The sequence below is a fragment of the Cylas formicarius genome, unplaced genomic scaffold, assembly GCF_029955315.1.
Source record: "Cylas formicarius isolate icCylForm1 unplaced genomic scaffold, icCylForm1.1 PGA_scaffold_6__28_contigs__length_40554024, whole genome shotgun sequence".
NCBI lineage: Eukaryota > Metazoa > Arthropoda > Insecta > Coleoptera > Brentidae > Cylas > Cylas formicarius.
In genome coordinates, this window is record NW_026844347.1 from 23,571,028 (window position 1) to 23,586,875 (window position 15,848).

The 15,848-nt window shown below is 32.5% G+C and overlaps 1 long non-coding RNA gene across 1 annotated transcript; it reads left to right on the forward strand.

Moving 5' to 3' along the window:
* The first annotated feature begins 4,437 nt into the window (after positions 1–4,437).
* LOC132704056 (uncharacterized) lies at positions 4,438–15,362 on the forward strand. Its single transcript, XR_009619214.1, has 3 exons — positions 4,438–4,481; positions 14,975–15,137; positions 15,190–15,362. It is a non-coding gene; the product is annotated as an uncharacterized LOC132704056 (long non-coding RNA).
* The last annotated feature ends 486 nt before the right edge of the window (positions 15,363–15,848 follow it).

A 15,848-nucleotide genomic window follows, 5' to 3' on the forward strand; every position in this document is an offset into this window, starting at 1 on the left:
GTACAGATATTGTATTAATTTATATTAATTATAAATATTATTAAATTTTGAATATTTGGTTGGTGGGGCTCATTCCTCCAAAATAATTATATTTTTTTTCTACTCCCGTCTGTGAAATATCTAATTACCTACCGATCTAGTGTGCGGGAAACGTCACTTTACCACGGATTCGAGCCACTTCAGGCATTTCTCGAATTTTACCGCACGGATTTGGGAGCAATCGGATGATTTCAGAGATATTTCCCACGCCTTGAATTTGACGTTTGTCAATTCTGACGGCCATGTCAGTGAATGTATTCGTGTTGTTTGGTGAAAATGTACCCAAAAACTAACGGTCGTAGAAAAAGTATAGTATGCAACACGTTCGGTAAACTTTTTAAGTCACTCATTTATTAAACAATCGCTACGCTGCGTGGCGTTTACCGCACTTGTTGCATAATATACTATACTCGAACTGTTAACTAGTTTAAAAAGTATACACACGAAGTAGGACGACAGGAAATATTTTAAAAATAGTTCTCTAAGATTAAGAATAAGATTCAAGACTGAAAGCATCTTAAATTATTTTTTATTTTGTATAAACTTTTTTGGAATGCATATTCTCCGAGATTAATAAACATTCTTTAAATACTTCATGATGGTTCATTTCTTTTCATTAAGGTCTATCTCAGAATATATGTAATATACCAACATGCAGATGTTTTCATTCGTAAAGTGTTTACATAAACTAAACTAAGCTCACTATTCGGAGTATCTAGTTAAAATTAAATTCTAAACACGTTTTATTCGTTAAATATTCCTTGTCATTGAATTTGAAATTTTTGACGATTTCAATCCGCTTGTTCAATTTTTCCGCCGTACCACAACTGACTTTATGAATCATCTTTTTTTCCATATATTGCAAAGTTTTTTAGACTATTTTTCATAATTTTATTTAAATTCAAATTAAAAAATCTCAGTGAAATGAATTCAACTAAGCAAAGAAACTCGGTCTTAAGTCGCTATATCGTATTACGCATCCTATCTATCATCAGTAATCGTCAATTCGGGAAGCCTTGGCACGTGACTCAGGAACCCAGAGACTCGCATCATCAATTAGTCTCAACCTTCGCGACAATTTGTGAGGCAATTTTCTGATTTGGATTCGACGCAAAATCAAATCAGCATTAATGCAAATACGTTTTCGACCAAGGTAAACATACTTATATAGTTTATTGTTAAATTCGCACTTGACGTCACTCATAAATTTTAAGTTCCTGATTAAATCAATAAACTTTGAATGCGAATGGTCTGAAGCTGATAATTTCATATTTGCACCAAATATATGAAAATTGTTGCTTTTTCTAAAAGGATGGGTATACAACAGAAACAAATAATCAATGGAAAATATATGGGTCAAAAATATACATTCTGGAAAACTATGCAAGATGAAACGGTAAGTACGACAAAAAAATTATCCATTTTTGCAAAAAAATTCCAAAACTTTTTGGTCAGTTGTTTACCAAAGCTCTAGCTCACAATCCATTGGGCTCAATTTTTTCAACTCTTAAATTAGTAAATATAAAATCAGATTTTTTGAATTGCGTATATAAGATTGAAATCAAACGTTGATACTGCGGCACCTATAAAAGTTATTTTAGTTAAGTCATAGCTTAGTTAATATAGAATTTTTGAAAGTGAATGGGGTAAGGTTGAATTTCATTATATTTGGAATTTAAACTAAAAAAGTGAAATACTGTTACAGAAAAGAAGTTGAAAGAGATAAAGAATCTTCAGCAAACGCCTCTTATATAAGCCATGGGTTTTAACTCATTAGTTTATTTTAATATTTTTTTAGTATAAGAAATGGCATATGACATTAATTTTTCAAAGAAACTTCCACAGGCTACTGTAATGCTTCTTACAAAACTTCTGGATTCCTCCTGCGTCGGTTTTTGCTGAGTCGAAATTGCTGACGTTTCGGCAATCATCATGTTGGCTTCTTCAGAGCTTGACTGAAACTTGATTGAGGAGGAATCCAGAAGTTTTGTAAAAAGCAGCATATGACATTGTAGATGGTGGCCGATTTAAGAGGGGCATATACCTATACGAAATCTATGAGTGTTACTAAAAAAAAAGTTTGAATAAAAAAGTTGTTTCTAGTAAAATGATGTTTAATTTTTTTGTATCATTTCACTTATCACTATATTACATACAGGGGAACACTCTATAATTCAAGGAGGTATACAACTTCTATTCATCGGTCTCTAATGCACCGTTATTAGTGAATATCTTCAGGATTCAGATTATCTTGGAAAGGTTTTTGTTACGTTGCATATTAATTTTTAAGACATTTTTTTGCGTAATAATCGTAGAAAATCATAGTTTTTCTTAGACAATATTCCTTTAATAGACGAATCGGATATCGGATTTTTATCAATTCCCTCAATAATTAAATTTCTTACCATTCTGGTTTCATTCCGAAAGCGTTTCTAAGAAGCCCTGATTTAACGATACTGGACTCCGGGCACTTTTAAAAGAGATAGTATACAAAAATAATAACGTGGACATTTTAAAACTACAACCACAAATTCGGGAAATGCGACCAATTGAAAATTAAATGCTATAAATCATGTGCATTATTCAATGTGGAAAATTAATAATTAATTTTATTTTTGAAAAACGGTATAATTTTTACAGGATTTTAAATAAATGATTATCGATACAGCAATTTTATACAAAAAAGATTAGAGATGCTTTCAGAATTAAGGTTATTGCGGTAAAATTGCCTGGGAATTGATAAAAATCGTCAATAAACTCAAAACAGTGCATCGCAGATCAATATTCATATATATATATATATATATATATATATATATATATATATATATATATATATATATATATATATATATATATATATATATATATATCATTGGATTCGTCTTTTAAAGGGCTATCCGAAAATGTAAAAACTGTATGTGTTTTGATTTAAAAAATTGAGAAAAGTAACACTTCGCGAAACATTTTTTTTGATAAAAATATTTCAACTTTAAATATTGTCTGCGAAAAAGTACTATTTTTTAAAATATGTTACGCAGAAAAATGTTTTAAAAGTAACAAAAACATTTTCAACTTTCCACAACCTGAATCTCTAAGATATTCGCTAATGTTTTAAAAGTAACAAAAACATTTTCAACTTTCCACAACCTGAATCTCTAAGATATTCGCTAATAACGGTGCATTTGGGACCGATATATGGATAATTACATACGTATCCTTAAATTTGCCTTCTAAATTGGTATTTAAAAATGTATTAAAATATAGAGTGTTTCCTTTAAAAAAATATAACTTTATTTAACCACCCTGCATATAATGTGACAATTGAATTAATACAAAAAAATTAAAACATCATTTTACTGGAAACGACTTTTGTATTCAAACTTATTTTAGAGATATAGTCACCTGTACTTAGACTATTTTTATTATAACATTCTTTAGAAGGCTTTCTGAAAAATAATAAATCAGACATCCAAATATATTTTTCTTCCTTCCAACACTTAGCCACCTTAACACTGGTTTTCTAAAATGTTTTTTCTTCTTTATACCCTTTTTATTTGCCCACGATGTTGTAAGAAACTTAGCCATCTACTTAAATACCTGATGGCACATGGTCCGTTGGTTTACTTAATGCAATCTATGAATGAAACGGATTTTCTGACTGATTAATTAAAACTCTCGAGAGCGTTTCCATATTTCCTGGGCTTGGATCAAATATTTTACATTATTTTATTAACTCATATTAAGTAAATTTTATTTTCCCAACGGGATTTACATTCCAATTTGCACACCAAGCCTATAAATAATATTACAAAGCAATTAAAGCAACAATAATAATAATAATTATACAAAAACACTGATCACGAAAGTATTTGTTTTCTTGTGCTCTTTTTTATTTCCTACTTCTCGTTCAAGCTGTTCTTATATTCCCTTGCACATTGCTTTCATCCATCCCAAGTGTCAGCCCTGCCCACCTGCATCTAAAACTTCTATGTATTTCCCTTCTTCTGTTACATTCTCTCTAATTCACTTTCCTGCAAAATCAGGATTCTCTTCCAATCAACGCTTATTGTCTCTCTTTTTATTTCTACCCCACTAAACCTCAAGTTTCTCATCACATTTTCCCTACTAAACTACTTTGACTCCTAACCAAATCGAAAATTTTTAAAACCGTTAAATTCCCGCCGCGGATATATTGTTAATAACTATTGTCGGATGAAGTGACAGAACACACACATGCCAGAGGCAGTTAATTGAGTTCGTCCGAATTTAACGACTGACCTTTTGTCAAAAATTAACAGCTCATGAAAACAACATTGTGATGGCAAGGTCAAGGACACAGTCAACGCCTCGGCGTTCGATGTCGGTTATGCGTGTGCTGCTTGTGAGAAAGTGAAACAAATGTGCCTGTTTTGGATTTCGTTCCTCAGTTTCACTTGAAAGTGCGTAACTTTTTATTAATTTAGAGTTAATTGAATAGTATTAAAATAAATTATAAGGTTGTTCGGAAAGTCATTTCGTTTTTTCCCGTCAGAGGACTTAATTACGTTTTTTCGAAACCAACTTCACACTTAAGCCGCATAACCATTATATGTCTTGAGAGCTGATATTGCAATGCTTGTGTGTGAAAAAGTTCTATTAATTCTACGCAGTAGTTTTTGGTTGGTGCCCTTTTAAATATGCAGAGCAATAAGCAGCATTTTCGTCATATTTTACTTTTTTACTTCAGAAAAGGTAAAAATGCTGTCCAAGCGAGAAAAAAATTGACGGATGTGTATGGAGAAGGCGTGTTAACAGTAAGCCAGTGCCAGAACTGGTTTGCAAAATTTCGATCCGGCAATTTTGATGTCGAAGATGCACCACGGTCTGGAAGGCCGGTCGAAGCTGACAAAGATGCGATAAAGGCATTAGTTGATGCAAATCGGCGAATAACCACACGAGAGATCGGTGAGAGATTAAATTTGTCGAATTCGACTGTTTATGGCCATTTGAAAGGCATGGGCTTAACCTCGAAGCTCGATGTGTGGGTGCCCCATGTCCTTACGGAGCGAAATTTGTGTCGTCGCGTTGACGTGTGTGATTCGCTTCTCAAACGTCAAGAAAATGATCCATTTTTGAAGCGGATTATTACTGGGGAGAAAAATGGGTTGTATACAACAATGTTAAACGCAAGAGGTCATGGAGCAGAAAAGATGAACCGGCTCAAAGCGTGTCAAAAGCCAACATTCACCAAAAAAAGGTGATGCTCTCCGTTTGGTGGGATGTCAAAGGAATCGTTTTTTTTTTAGCTTTTGCCGGACAATACAACGATTAATTCAGAAGTCTATTGTCATCAACTGGACAAATTGAATGATTCACTTGAAGAGAAGAGGCCCGAATTAATCAACAGGAAGGGTGTAGTGTTCCACCAGGATAATGCGAGACCTCACACAAGTTTGGTCACTCGCCAAAAACTTTTACAGCTTGAATGGGACGTACTGCAACATCCACCATATTCTCCAGATCTGGCGCCTTCCGACTACTATTTGTTCCGGTCCCTGCAAAATTTTTTGGATGGCAAAACCTTTACCTCAAATGAAGATGTCAAAAACCACCTGAACCAGTTTTTTGCCAGCAAGGACCAAAACTTTTATGAGAGGGGAATTATGTTACTGCCAGAAAGATGGCAAAAGGTGTTGGACCAGAATGGCCAATATATAATTTAATAAAATATTTATTCATTATACGAAAACTGTCTTTCATGTTCCCCAAAAAAAACGAAATGACTTTCCGAACAACCCAATAATATATCCTTCTGATGTAGGTATTGCGTTTAATGCAATAATGTACGATGATTGTCTACCGGTTTTGATCACTTCTGTAGTTTAGTGGCAAATGCTGATAGTATGTGTGTGAGCGAAATCTGGTATTGCTAGATTTTACTCTTCTAGGGGAACTTGAATATTTATTTGTAGCAGTGGAGTTTGGTCGAGATAGGCTTTTGGTTGGATTGGTTTAAAAACCACCTAAATTAAATGTTGCGAAATGGGTAGATCATTTTGCAGTTCGACAGTATTATTATTATAGGTCATGTTCAACATTGTTTTGAGTCATATAATTTTGTGCAACTAGTAGATGAGCCAACTCGTTTTACTTTTTCTTCTTAGATGTTATTTATTTTAATAAGTATAATCTTTCCATTCCCAATCTGAATGTTGTGCAATTTTCTGCAATATTAGTTTGAACGTCTTACTTCACGTCATAAAATCAGTGAGCTATAGGAATTTTAAGCTGATGAATTTCGGCTAGTTTCTTCTCGATTTGAAGGCCATAGATTGCGACACACAAGCCTTATACAGCAGATACAAGAAAGCCTACAATTATGTAATGCCGTGGTTGTCGCTATTAAGAGAGAAAACCTGCCCTATATACCTTTCTGTACAAATTTCGGGTTTAAAATATAATCATAACTTACTTTTCCATCCTAGCCAACCTTCAAAATATAGATGACTATAATGACAATTTTTCAGCTGGATATGTTCGCTTGAGAGCAAAGAGTAGCAAATCTTCTCGGCGGGAAATTTAGAAAATGTCCAGTTTTCTTTCTTAATGCTTGCATTATCTCCCTTCATATAAACTTTAACAATTATTCCTACGGTATCAAACATATTAGCTCTTAACCCATTGTATAAAAATACCACGTATAATTATAAATGAGGAGCTGCGCGAGAGTCTTGTCTTGTTAACTCTTGCGCCCAAGGTGTAGACTTCAAAAACTTCAAAATTCTTGCTGTAGATTTATTTACGGGCTCCGTAAGCATCAGCGAAAATAAGTGAATTAGGTTGGTTGAGAATTAATAATATGTATAAACATCAATTGCTAATTTTGAATAGAAGTTATTATCCACCAATACGCCTATAGGAGAAATTCCATTTGTAATTCGGTTACTATTTTACAATGACGATCTGAAAAAACTCTCTCTTCGCAGTTTTTAGGATACGCTCCTATCAAATTTAAAAAATATTTTAAAATTTGTTTTTGTCTGTATGTATGTGTGTGTTTGAAATAAAAACGAGAGATATCCTTGATGATATTTTTTCGATTTTTAAAAAATCTTAATCGTTAGTCCAAAAGATATAAAAATCGCTTTATAACTTTTGTTACAACATTGTATGCGAGAAATGAGTATAAAAACCCAAATAATCTTTAAAGGCACAACAAACCATTCTAGCATTTATTAATCGCTCAGTTTCTACATTTTCCAACAATTTAATGACGTCAAGTTTGTGCAAACAATTACAATATGATATGGTAGCTTAATATTACATGTATAAGGTGATGGCAAAGTACTAATGTTTTTTTTGCATGGCAACGATTTGAAAAACTATTCATAATATGTTATAGGGATACATTTTTTAGGCGTTGGAATATACTTTCAAAATGCAGCTACCTTTAAGTGAATGTGTTCAATTTTTTTACGACGAATTTCGATTATTGCAAAATAATTTTAATAAATATCGCTGTATGCGCAATAATTTCTATCAATAGTTGATACACTTGAAGACATTTTTGAAACTTTTTATTTTATAAACCAAGTCCAATAACTCCTTTGTTTTCGAGATAGGGGATTTTAAAATGTGACAGTTTTTTATTTATATCCAAAATTTGGTCAGCATTAGATCATATTCTTTTTATAAGGAACCAGCGAAGAGATGTTTGGTGTTGGGAAAAATTAGCCCAAATCTTTAGTCGTTATTTTTTAAAATAATTTATTTAAAAAAATGTCTTCCTTAATTTGGACGAGAATCATGTTAATTTTATTTCATTTGTAGCAGTTTCTGACAGTTTCTGACAAATACTCCTTGCTGTTGTCTTATTTTGTGGTCTAATTTTTCATATGCATTTCAAAAATCATATTCGAAATATTTACCAGTGCTTTATGGAAATAAATTTTGGTGCAAGAGTGTGAAAATTGTAGCGTAGGAAACTACAGAGCTGTGAACGAAAATAATATAAAAAAGATAAGGAGTTTGTAAACAGAGGGACAGTAACCGTAGGGCGTCTGACATTGAAACCATTATCAAGCCATGCACTTGAAGAACAAATATTTATATTAATAGATCATAAGCGGGTAGCAAAAGCACGTTTATTTATTCCTTTATAATTATGGAAACAGTTATGAAGTTAATGCAAATAGCTATTAGAGATATAGAGTCCCTTTCTATTTTGATAATACAGGAAATTATGAAGCAACTATGAAAATTTTTTTGATAAAGTCCAATCAACATGCGCACGCGTGAAATTGAAAATCTCGTTTTTAACCAATGACCTTGCGGCATGCAACAAGCAACACGGCCGCTGACAGATCGTGAATAAGTTTGGATGCGGCAGTAATTTCTCAAAATATGTTCAGATCCGATTAAATCTATAGGACAAAATAGGTTAAGTGCAGGTTAGTCACATTCACCTGAGACGCATCACTTTTTATCGCAGTAGGGATACTATATTATTTAATAAGTATACGAATTAATGGTTGTGGACCCGGCGTTTCCGCCAAAACGAAAATGTTTGCGCCCATGCTGAAGACGAAGGAATTACGGAAAGAATAATTTTTACTCGTTGTAGGTACACTTTTTCTGCAAGGTTACGTACAAGTTGAACAGCGGAAGTTTTGAAAAATTTCTGCAATCTGCGTAAAACTTACGTAAAGAAATATGCATGGACAGTAAAAGTCAATGACAGACATTTTCTTGTGCTACTTGACCGAAACAGAAACAGACTTTGGTTAGGCTACAGAATAGTCGCAGTTTGTTATAATTATTAAGCAGGGTTTTCAAATTTCGATTTCTGACATACAGAGACAAATTTATGAAGAACATCTAAATTAATTTCTGTTCTGAGCAACTCTATCAATTTCTTTAAATACGATTTTTTATGTACGGTGCACACCAATAGTCCTTCCATTGTCAGGAAATTTAAAAAAAAATCGTTCTTAAAGCTCTGTTTTTAATATATTTTTTTCCAAATAAATAAGTTTTTATTCAAAAACAAAAAATTACCTGATCTTGTAATTTTATTACAAGATTTTAGAATTAAGACTTAAAATTATTTGTTTCATTTCGTTCCACTTCTTTAAGTGTTAAATTATTATAAATTCTATTTTAATTAAGTTATTAAATTAAAATAGAACATTTTCCGGGTGTAGTAAGTAAATTGTCCATCAAAACATCAAATTAATCAGAGTCTTTATCCAGAAATTCAATAATGTTGGCGTATTTGCTTTGACTTCGACATTATGAAAAATAAATATATTACAAGGTTGTAATTCCAAAAAGTTGCGAGAAATGAAATGAAAATTGAAAAATTTCTGGAAACAGTGCAAAATATGTCAAATCGTTAGAATCAAAGTTAAACGAAACGTGCAGAAATTCCGAAAAATTGCGAAATATTTTTTTTAAGAAAGCATATCGTTTATTATTTTGTAGATAAGTTTCAGTAGACAACTCGTGCCGCTACTGACTTGAACAAGTCGTGGACCTCGTTGTTCTTTGTGTTACTGGGTAAAAAATGTTTTACAGATAAGGAAGTGTATACGTACTTGTACATGGGAGCTGTTTACATCGTAACGAAATGCCTTGAACTTCGTAATAATGAGGATCTAGTTTGTATATTGTTAAACAAAAATTACCGATTTCATTTGCAAATGTATATAAAATGCTTTCGGATGCGTAGAAGTTGAAAAAAAGTTAAAAATTGTTTTATTTTTTTGAATGTTTAATCTTTCAGTTCAGTCTAGTTAGTCTTTCAGTTAAATCTTATGAATAGGTTGCAATATATAAATCAAATATATAAAGAGTAAAACCGGCAACGAACATTTGTCAAAATAAATAAGAACTAAAAGTTCAAATTTTCACGAAATTATATATTATGACATGATAATTGTTTCGACAAGACCGTGTCTTTATGAAACGTCAAACATTTGATAAAGACACGGTGTTGTCGAAAGAATTGTCATGTCATAATAAATAATTTCGTGAAAATCTGAACTTTTAGTTCTTATTTATTTTGATAAATGGATTTCCATGAAGTAAAAGCCACCTCAGTTCAATTCAACGAACATTTGCATAAGTTTATAAATTAACTATCTCACATTTAGAATGATATTTTTAAATTAAATATAAAAACCAATGAAGAAAAGAAAACGAAAATTGCAATCCACGAAGCAAAAATAACATTTCAGTTCACTAAAAAATTGAATATTTTATAAATTGTCTAGAAGAACTAACAATACTCACCGATATACCAAACAGAAAAATCAAATTGTAAGGCATCCACCAATATCAAGAAAAAATTGAATAAGATGCTTCCTTCCATGTAAACGGGTGAAATAAACATTAGTTATGTTCATTGATCTCTATGAATAAAAAAAAATGGGAATCAATTTCCCAATAAACAAAACAAATCCACGTATTTTAATTTTTTTCTAATTTGTACTAAAGTTTTACTAGTTTGTTAAAATATTGTTTAGCTACTATATTCCCCTCGTGCACTTAAATATTTTGTTTGTTACATTTGATACAATGTTTCAAAGTATAACGATAAACGCTATATCAGACTTGGAGCGAATTTACTTAGATACTTATATTTAATTTAAGAATTTAAGAAAATTGTGATCGCTAACCGCGAAAACAAGCCAATTTCGACATATAATAAACAGCGACTTTCCAGATTAGCAGTGAGATCATAGAAAATACCGTTAATGTTAAATGTCGAAGTCATATACAGGGTGTCCCACGATATGATTGCCATAGCTTGGGAGCGTGTTGCTAGGGTTACAAGAATTTTAAAGACCATTTAAAAGGAACCCCTTTATTTATAATTTTATTATTTTTTTATATTTATATTTCATTTTATTGAATTAGTTGTTTGAAATGTCCACCCAGTTGCTGTATTCATAGTGTAGCTCTTCTTAGAGTTGAAATGGTAGCTCTGCTAATCGTCTCAGGAACAGCAGGAATAGTTTCTGAGCCATCCGTAATTCTAGCTACCAGTTGTTCTCTGTTTTCAATACTTTCTTTAAAGTAATCTAACGGAAGGTCAGTTGACCTTGCTGGCCAAGGAATTGCTGAATTTCTCCCATCCACCGGTTTCTATAATTTTGATTATGAAATTATGTTACTTATTGACCAATGTGAATTGGTACGCAATTGCGCTGAATCCACATCGTCCAGATTGGAAGATCATTTTCAATAATGCTACACCAAATATTTACTTTTCAAGTGCCCAACAATGTGAATTCCTGGTGTTATTGTTACCGCTTCGGGTGAACGAGACTTCATAACTAAATATTATTACCCTTTGATTTCTTAATATCCAGCGACTAAATTCAAGTCTTGAAGCGTAGTCGGCAGGTTTTAAAGCCTGTAAGATAAGATGTGGTACGGATACAAACCGAAATTGTGTAAAGTTCTCGCTACTCTCATCCGGCCTACGTTCCAGAAAGACAGTGAATGTAGGCGTATTCTTCATTCGAAAAAGTAAACATTGTACATTGAAGACAATTTTAATGCAACACGCGAAAATAAACACGCCAAATTAATTTAATTGACCGTTACTGTCGCAACACATAAGATTCACATCCAACTAGACTTTTTAATAATACTGGAGCAACTAATTCAATAAAGCGGTTTCTTTTTAAATAGTCTTGAAAATGTCAAATGCTTGTAGCTCAGTTAGAAAAGCGTTTCGGGTTCATTTGACATTTTTAACTTGAAAAGCTTTGGCAGTCATGTCGTGGGACACCTAGTATGTACGTGTTATGAGTTCTTATACCAAAAATTAACTAATGCCGTAAGTTCTTAGTTGGCAGTTATTACTTCCCAGTTGGTAGTTGTTAGTTCTTAATTCATAATTTTTAGTTTCTTTGTTAATTAAACCGTGTCTCTTGATTGCCGATTTGGAAAAACATAATTTAAGTCTTCTTATATGGGATTCCTTCATATTGAACCATAAATGTTGAGTAAAAATGACAAATGAGTCCGGTAACTTGAACCATTACCAGAGAAATACAAGACAGACATTCCCAAACTTTTAAAATGTAATCTTCTGCTTATTGGTGAGGACTTAGTGTTTTTGAATTTGAAATTTTCCTGGTACTAGAAAAGAAGACAAAACATTCAGTACCATGTCTTAGGTACTTATGTGCTAGCTTTTCTAACTACTTTTTGATTCAACCGTATGTTGTTACTACAGCATTATTAAAATGAAATATACGAATGAGATTTTACGGCTTATATTAGGCGCTTTGTCAAATTTCAATAAAATTGATATTAATAGGAACCAGATATTATCCCACGCTAGTTTTGAACGAATTTTAAATTATTCCAAGGAATCCATTGATGAAGCTATATCAGCTAGCTCTTCAGAAGCCTGAAAATAGCGCCTGGTTGAACGCTCCCTCCTTTTCTTTTCTTGTCTGCAGGAGTAGTAAAATCAACAAAAATATTGAAATATATAGAACTTGAATGAAAGGTGGGATTAAAAATTTTTTTTAATGTTTTTTCTAATGAAAGATGCAATTAGAAGACTTCTTTTATTTTTTGCTTTTTTTTTCTTTGATCTTTGCATAAATTGTTTTTTACACTTGGTTTCATAAATATTTATGAACTAATCGAATATATTAAAAATTAATTTCTATTTTAAATTTATTAAAATATAGTCGAACGATTATCTCTCTTTTTGCATATATTATTTAATTTTATTATTTGTAGAGAACATAATCTATTGGGTTGTTCGGAAAGTCATTTCGTTTTTTTTTTGGGGAACATGAAAGACAGTTTTCGTATAATGAATAAATATTTTATTAAATTATATATTGGCCATTCTGGTCCAACACCTTTTGCCATCTTTCTGGCAGTAACATAATTCCCCTCTCTTAAAAGTTTTGGTCCTTGCTGGCAAAAAACTGGTTCAGGTGGTTTATGACATCTTCATTTGAGGTAAAGGTTTTGCCATCCAAAAAATTTTGCAGGGACCGGAACAAATAGTAGTCGGAAGGCGCCAGATCTGGAGAATATGGTGGATGTTGCAGTACGTCCCATTCAAGCTGTAAAAGTTTTTGGCGAGTGACCAAACTTGTGTGAGGTCTCGCATTATCCTGGTGGAACACTACACCCTTCCTGTTGATTAATTCGGGCCTCTTCTCTTTAAGTGAATCATTCAATTTGTCCAGTTGATGACAATAGACTTCTGAATTAATCGTTGTATTGTCCGGCAAAAGCTCAAAAAAAACGATTCCTTTGACATCCCACCAAACGGAGAGCATCACCTTTTTTTGGTAAATGTTGGCTTTTGACACGCTTTGAGCCGGTTCATTTTTTCTGCTCCATGACCTCTTGCGTTTAACATTATTGTATACAACCCATTTTTCGTCCCCAGTAATAATCCGCTTCAAAAATGGATCATTTTCTTGACGTTTGAGAAGCGAATCACACACGTCAACGCGACGACACAAATTTCGCTCCGTAAGGACATGGGGCACCCACACATCGAGCTTCGAGGTTAAGCCCATGCCTTTCAAATGGCCATAAACAGTCGAATTCGACAAATTTAATCTCTCACCGATCTCTCGTATGGTTATTCGCCGATTTGCATCAACTAATGCCTTTATCGCATCTTTGTCAGCTTCGACCGGCCTTCCAGACCGTGGTGCATCTTCGACATCAAAATTGCCGGATCGAAATTTTGCAAACCAGTTCTGGCACTGGCGTACTATTAACACGCCTTCTCCATACACATCCGTCAATTTTTTTCTCGCTTGGACAGCATTTTTACCGTTTCTGAAGTAAAAAAGTAAAATATGACGAAAATGCTGCTTATTGCTCTCCATATTTAAAGGGGCACCAACCAAAAACTACTGCGCAGAATTAATAGAACTTTTTCACACACAAGCCTTGCAATATCAGCTCTCAAGACATATAATGGTTATGCGGCTTAAGTGTGAAGTTGGTTTCGAAAAAACGTAATTAAGTCCTCTGACGGGAAAAAACGAAATAACTTTCCGAACAACCTTATATTTGAATGAAGTCCAGAAAAATTTTGAGAGCGCATGCCTTGTTCTAACTCTAGTGTTGAACATGGAAATGACGATGAAAATATATAATATTGTTTTAATCATTGTCCAAACAACGATTATGTAACGGTAAGGAAATCCAAAGGTCAACCGCCGATTGCACCGTCACGCTATGCAAGTCATCTCGACAATTTTTCGAGGAACTTTTTATACTGGAGATTACGATTAATTGATATAATTTATTTAGACGATGCTAAAACAGGGTCGACTTTAGGTCAAATACGCAAACGGATAGGCAAACAAAATTATCCGAATTTTGATACTCCGATTTTTCCTTCCACTGTATTTCATATGAAAACATTATATGTTTGACTTGACGCAAAGGAAAAACAAACTTAAGACTTTTTCGCTAATTTTATTGACAAGAATACATCTTATACAGCAAATGTTCACCAAAACTAACCAAAAATTATTTTTGTCGAGGACAAATGGGTACACGATAAGAAGAGATATTTGGTTCGTTTTGGTTAGTATTTGTTCTCTTCCTTTAAGAAATATCTAAGCCTATTTGGGTTACAATAGACTAGTTTGTTCGGACATCGGATTTGACTTGTAACATATTCACCTGCAAAGACGATCTCAATTTTCATTAGTTCTAATTCCGTTTTTTTGTATCAAAGCACTTCATACATTAATAGCGATCTACTTGCAAAGCCGACGCTGACCCCACACGTATCATTACATAGACATTCTAAAAAATTCATAATAGGTATTTCATGAAATGCGTAAGTAGGCATTTGAATAAAAAATAATTTTATACATTGCCCGAAAGATCCATTCTATAGATTAACTAGGTTTTTTTTACACTTTCTTGCATTTTGAAGGAGCACTAAAGTGGCTGTCCGACTGTCCGAAAATATATTATTCCGCTCACGTAGAATATGTGGTATTTCCATCCTTTGGTAATCTCCATGGATGCTAACCTCCAGATATACATCAATAGGGCACATGGCATTGCGCCAAATGCAAATTGATAATTGTAATTAGGTAAGTAGAATTAATTGTTTTTCTTTGTACTTTTCACCATTTTTGTGTTTAGCAGCTTCTGAAGATGACAGAAGAAATTCTAGCGAAACTTAGCCGACAACGAACGGAAAAACACCCGGGTGAACACCAGCACACACAAATATAGAAAGTAATTTACATTTCTCTAAAACCACTAAAATTCAGTATAAGAATTGTATTCTACGAAAATGCTCAGAAATCAGTAGCAGATGCACCGTGGAAGAATTTATAATGTATGATCAAATATTATTTAGTACAATTTACTTTAAATTTAGGTTTTGGTTTTTGATGAAACATTTATTGCTTGTACATATATATATATATATATATATATATATATATATATATATATATATATATATATATATATATATATATATATATATATATATATATATATATATAAACATTTTAAAAAAATAAAACAGATAGATGTAAATATATACTTTATATATAAAAATATGCTTTTAAAGTAGCGATTTATACCTACATATAGTGTCCGGTTCTGTCGGCAAGAATCCTAGTCGTTGTAAGCAAATAGAAAACCTTAATCCAAAATGTCAAGCTTGGTTGCAAAATAGAAATTTATTGCCACTTATTAATATTTATAGCTAATTTCTCCCCACAAAAATTTAATACGATTTTCGGTTTACATATAGGTGAAACATTATTGGTAATAATTTAAGTTATAAA